Raw genomic sequence first — 6,464 nt, 5'->3', positions numbered from 1 at the left:
TCATGGAGTGCACTGGTATTTTTCATGCATAAGAAGGATGGTTTTCTTTGTATATGTATTGATTACCGACAATTGAATGAGGTGATGATAAAGATAAGTACCATCTTCCAAGGATAGATGATTTGTTTGATTAGCTTCAGGGTGCTAAGTTTTTCAGTAAGATTGATCTTGGATTCGGGTATCATCAGTTAAAGAGTAGGGAGGAAGATATCCCTACGACTGCCTTTCATACTTGATATGGGCATTTTGAGTTCCTGGTTATGTCTTTTGGGTTGACTAATGCCCCGATAGCATTTATGGACTTGATGAATAGTGTCTTTCATCAGTTTCTAGCTTTTTTCATTATTATATTTATAGACAATATTCTGGTGTACTCTAAGAGTGAGGTGGATCATGTCGATCACTTTCGCATTATGTTACAGACCTTGAAAGATCAGCAGTTGTATGCCAAATTTTCAAAATATAGAATTTAGCTGAACGTTGTCACTTCTCTGGGTTATGTCAATCTAGTGAAGGGATCACAGTGGATCCGTAGAAGGTTGCAATGATTAAAAAGTGGCCTAGACCCATGACTCCAATCGATATTCAAAGCTTCTTGGGTTTAGTCGGTTACTACAGGAGATTTGTGGAAAGTTTCTCAATTATAGTTGCCCCATTGACTAAGTTAACTTAGAAGAAGGTAAAGTTCTTACGGTACAATGCTTGTGAGGGTAGCTTTGAAAAGCTGAAGGATAAGCTAACTTCAGCTCTAGTATTGACCTTTCCTGAAGGCGCTGACAGATTTGTGGTTTATTGTGATGAATCTCGTGTGGAAATTGGTTGCGTTTTGATGCAGCATGGCAAGGTGGTAGCTTATGCCTCTAGACAGTTGAAGGTACATGAGATGAATTATCTGACTCATGACTTGGAGTTATTGGTTGTGGTGTTCGTGTTGAAAATCTAGCACCATTATCTATATAGAGTGCTTGTGTATATCTTTTCAAATCACAAGAGCCTGCAATATGTGTTTACTTAGAAAGAGCTTAACCTCAGACAAAAGAGATGGCTTGAGCTGCTTAAGGATTACGACAAGAGTCTTTACTACAATTCAAGTAAAGCTAACGTGATTGTTGATACTTTTAGCAGATTATCCATGGGGATTCTAACTCATATGGATGAGGATAAACAAGAATTGGTGAAGGACATCCACCGTTTGGCTAACCTTGGAGTTCGCCTCTTAGACTCAGAATATGGTGGTATATTTGGTAAGGAGGTGGCGAAGTCATCTTTTGTTGCTGAGGTGAAAGAAAAGCAAATGTTAGATCCTATACTGATATAAATCAAGGGTGATATAGGTGGGTAAAAAGTGATGTCCTTTGAGGTTAGTAGTAATGGTACCTTGCGGTACTAAGGGAAATTGTATGTTCTTGATGTGGATGGGTTGCGAGAGAGGATCTTGACTGAGGCGCATGATTAACATTATGTTATTTATCCTGATTCAACAAAGATGTATCATGATCTTAAGGAGATTTATTGGTGGAATAATATGAAGCAAGATATGTCCAGTTTTGTGGCTAAATGCATGGTGTGTCAGCAAGTGAAAGTTGAGCACTTGAGGCCCATAGGATTGTATCAAGAAATTAAGTTGCTTGTATGGAAGTGGGAAGTAATCAATATGGATTTCATTATTGGACTTCCTCAGTCTTGGAATCAGTTTAATTTGATTTGGGTCATCGTGGATAGAATGACAAAGTTTGCTCACTTCTTGCCAGTGAGGACTAATTTCTCAGCAAATTATTATGCAAGGTTGTACCTCCAAGAGATTGTGAAGTTGCACGAGGTACCTATTTCTATCATGTCAAATCATTGTGCTCAATTCTCATCATACTTTTGGCGGTCATTTTAGAGAGGTTCTAGGACTAAAGTAAGTCTTAGTACGGCTTTCCACCTGCAGTCAGATGGACAGATGGAAAGAGCTATTTAGACATTGGAAGATATGCTTCGAGCTTGAGTGATTGACTAGAGTAGCAGTTGGGTTGAACACTTGACTCTTATAGAGTTTATGTATAATAACAGCTACCACTCTAGCATTGGGATGACTCCATTTGAGGCATTGTATGGTAGGAGGTGTAGGTCTCCTATTCGTGTTTTGAGGTTGGTGAGGCGGAGATGTTTGGATCAGATTTGGTTCAACAAGCTAAGGAGAAGTTAAAGGTGATTTGGGATAGGCTTAAAGCTGCCCAAAGTTGCCAAAAGTCATAGAAAGTTAGAGTTTGAGGTTGGGGATAAGGTGTTCTTGAAGGTGTCTCTCATGAAAGGAGTGATGTAGTTTGGTAAGAAAGAGAAGCTCGATCCTCGGTATGTCGGTCTTTATTTGGTTCTGAAAATAGTTGGTAATGTTGCATATAAATTAGAGTTTCCCTCTACCTTGAGCTCCGTTCACCCAGTTTTCCACGTATCTATGTTGAAGAAGTGTGTGGGTGATCCATTACAAATTATTCCTATCAAGCATATTGGTATTTCGAATTTCTTGTCTTATGAGGAAGTTTCGATTGAAATCTTAGTCGGCAAGTTCTTTCATTGTAGACCAAGAACATAGCTTTGATAAAGGTTCTATAGAGGAACCATAAGGTCGAAGAGGCTACTTGGAAAGCTGAAGAGGACATGAAGTCCAAGTATCCATTCTTATTCCCCATTCTGAAAAATCGTGCTTAAGGTATGTATTGTTCTTAGCATCCTTATTTTTTTCTTTGTTAAACGATAGTTATAAATTCCTTGGTAATTTGTTTTCTGTCTTAAATGTAAGAGTAAAGATGTTTGGGGTTCTATCGTGCTAGCCACTGCCTAGTCACATCATTCGAGAATGAATGATCCAAGTAGGGGAGAATTGAAACACCCCAGATTTTTGCCCTTGGAAATTTCCTGAGCTTTGAGCTCACTGTCATGATTATGACTTGACCATTTGATTCATATGGTGTATTCAAGGGTTAGGTGACCCTAGTCATAGGATGTCCAGTGAATAGTGGTTGGTTTTCTGTCTTGGTTACGACTTGGTGGTGATGAGTCGTTAAAGTTGGTGACAAGTCGTTAGGACAAACCTTAACCAAATCAGTAACTTAGTGGCTTGACTTGTCTCTGAGTACGAGTAACTCACTAAGAGCCGTGAGGATAGGTTACGAGTCATAAAGTGAAGTCTTAGGTTATCTAGTGTCTAAACTATTTGGGTACTATGTTGGTCACGACTATACCCTATGGGTTATTGGGTCAGGTTATAAGTGGGATCATGGATTCATAAGGTGGACAATGTATGGGTGTCCAATTCACTATCTAGGATACGACTCAAAGCTACGAGTCGTATGATGTGGTGATGAGTCAATGAGGCGACTCGTAACCAAGGACAGCTTTTTACAGTTTTAAGTTGGGGGCATTCTAAACATTTTTCACTTTAAGTCTCTTTGATACCACGACTTAAAACCTCCTTTGAGACTTCATTAACACATCATTCCCAATAAAACACTCTCAAATTCTCTCTCAAACTCTCCATTCAAGTTAAGGCTAGGGTTTCAAGGAAATTGGTCATCTAGGATTCTAAGGGTGCAATTTCTTCCAAATTTCTTGGTATTTAGGCATTTCACTCCTCCCTCATTGTTATTATACTTAAAGCACATGTTTTAATATATGGCTTCCATGGTATTGTTATGGTTTTGAAATAAAGGTTAGGGGTTTTGAATGCTTATGGTTGAATAATGTTTTCCCATGGTTTAATTATGGTTTTCTATGTTTTAAATATGGTTTTGAACATGTGAGTGCATGAGTATGGTGGTGGAATTTGATAATGGTAACTTTCTCTAAATTTGTGACTTTTGAAGTGGTTATGACCCCAACCCTATATTGTAAAATTGGTTAGTAGTTATGAGAAAGGTGGAAATTTGAATTTGTGGTACAATGGAATCCCCAAAATGTTTGGTTTGATTTATACTTGAACTAATGCATTGCATAAATGGAAAAATAATTATTAATGGTTTTGAAAACCTTGCGGGGTACACAAAAATCCCCCAAGTGATTTTAATAATGAAGTATTTTGGGTACATGGGAATCCCCTAAGTGTTGGCTAATGACATTGGTTGCAAGCTATAATTAGTATGACGATACCACTTAATAATTGACTCCTGGAATTGGTGGTTTGGTTGTGTTCTAAATGTTTTAATTGGGAAATAATGGGGTTTTTAATAGCTAGCCGTGAAGGTGTGAGTCCGAAGGACGGATAGTGGAAACTCATGTTAGCCAACATGAGGGTTGGTCTTGGTGACCATATGCTTGTGGGGTACACGAGAATCCCCCAAGTCTAAACTTGTATATATGTATTATGAGGGCGAAGGGTACACAGGAATCCCCGACCATCTATGATATCTCTGGTTCGTGCGGCTATACATACTGAGGCCCATTCAGGGGTAACACTGGACCCATATAGCCCACAGGTAAATTTATGACGGTACAGCTACACAATCCAGGTTAAGATTTTACCCGTGGACCCATATAGCCCGCGGGTAAATTTATGACAGTACAGCTACACAATTCAGGTTAAGGTTTTAAATGCATGCTAAACCTTGTTCCCTATCCCGGCATGATATATATGTATGTATGTCATTGCATATAGTTATTTGATTTGGTTTGAATTAATGGTATTACTTTATCTTTATCCCCGAGTTACATGCTAGAGTTTACCCCGCTAACCAGCTTCGGCTATTATATTCCCACACGATACAGGAACAGGTTATAATTTCACTCCTCCTGCTCAGTGACTTGGCGATTTGAGGATAGCTTTTGAGTCATACTAAAGTGGTGAGCTTCCATACTCCGAAAGACCCCATTTCATGCTATGGACTTCCTTATATCATTTTTATTTCTTTGATTTTAATTTTGGCTATGCTCGGGGGGCATATCTTGACTGGATATCCTGTGATTCTGGTTAGAGGCTTTGTTGGACTACTATAGACATGGGTGGTGTCGATATTAGTGTTAGCATTGGTATTGATATTGACATTGGGATTGGTATTGAATGGTTAAACGGTTGTGGCTTTCAACTTTGATTTTAGACTTATTGTCATATCTTTAATTTAATATTATCTTATCTTGTTATATGTTTGGAATTCATCCGACATGGGGTTTAGGTCGGTTAATGATTTACGTATTAGGGGTTTTCTTTGGTCCTGGTTGGACTCGAGATACCCGACACGACTAGGCCCTGGTTCGGATCGTGTCAGGGGGCATTTCCCAACTTAGATTATTTTTTGCTTAGTAGAGGCTTTGTGGATATTACTGTGGACATGGTTATTGGTTATTGGTTACTGGTTATCGATTGTCGGTTGTTGACAAATATTTAATATCCTTTGAAGTTGTTAAGCATGTTATATTGTTATATGTTCAGAATTCAGCCGCTGATAGTGTATGATAATCTGTTTAGCTAGGTAAAGGGGGTGATCTCAGGTCCTCGTTGGACTTGGGATACCCGTCATGGTCAGTCCCTGGTTCGGATCGTGACATGAAATGTGCCTTGAACTTAAAAAAAGACCGAAATATGCCCTAAAACTAAAAAGTAACCAAAATACGCTTAATGCACTTTTTTGTGCACTATGTACTTTTTCTAACGAAAGGGGGTTGACGACGTTAAAAGTTGATAGTTCACTATTTTTGTGCACTATTCATTTTTTTTCCACATAGTGCACAAATTTTGTGCACCATTAATATTTTTTCATATAGTGCACTATCCATTTTTTTTTCATATAGTGCATTATTTTTTTTCATATAGTGCACTTTCCTTTTTTTTTCATTTAGTGTATTCGTATAGTGCATTGTTCTTCTCTTTTTTTTTTTCATATATTGCACTATTTTAGTGCACTTTTCTTTCTTTTTTATTTAATGCACTAATTTATTTCATATATTGTACTATTTTAACTATCGATTTTCATATAGTGCACTATTTTAGTACACTTTTTTTTTCATTAAGTACTGAACTATATAATTTATTTCATATAGTGCACTAAAATTTTGGTTGCTTTTCTTTTAATTTTGTCATATGTCGCACTATTTTAGTGCACTATCTATTTTTTTATTTAGTGCATTCAAATAGTGCAGTATCTAATATTTTAGTGCACTATCTATGTTTTTCATACAGCACCCTAAATTTTTTATTTTGTATATATTAAATTGATACTTTCCTCTATTGTATATACTAAATTTGCAACGAATTGTTCATACAACATTTTAGGGTGTTCAACAATAGAAGAAAGTGTCAATTTAGTATATACAAAATAAAAAATTTAGGATGTTGTATGAAAAATATAGATAGTGCACTAAAATATTAGATAGTGCGCTATTTGAATGCACTAAATGAGAAAAAATAGATAATACACTAAAATAGTGCGACATATGACAAAATTAAAAGAAAAGCGACCAAAACTTTAGTACATTATATGAAGAAAAAA

Source organism: Capsicum annuum, chromosome 8, assembly GCF_002878395.1.
Source record: "Capsicum annuum cultivar UCD-10X-F1 chromosome 8, UCD10Xv1.1, whole genome shotgun sequence".
NCBI lineage: Eukaryota > Viridiplantae > Streptophyta > Magnoliopsida > Solanales > Solanaceae > Capsicum > Capsicum annuum.
Note: the sequence above shows the minus strand (reverse complement) of the source record.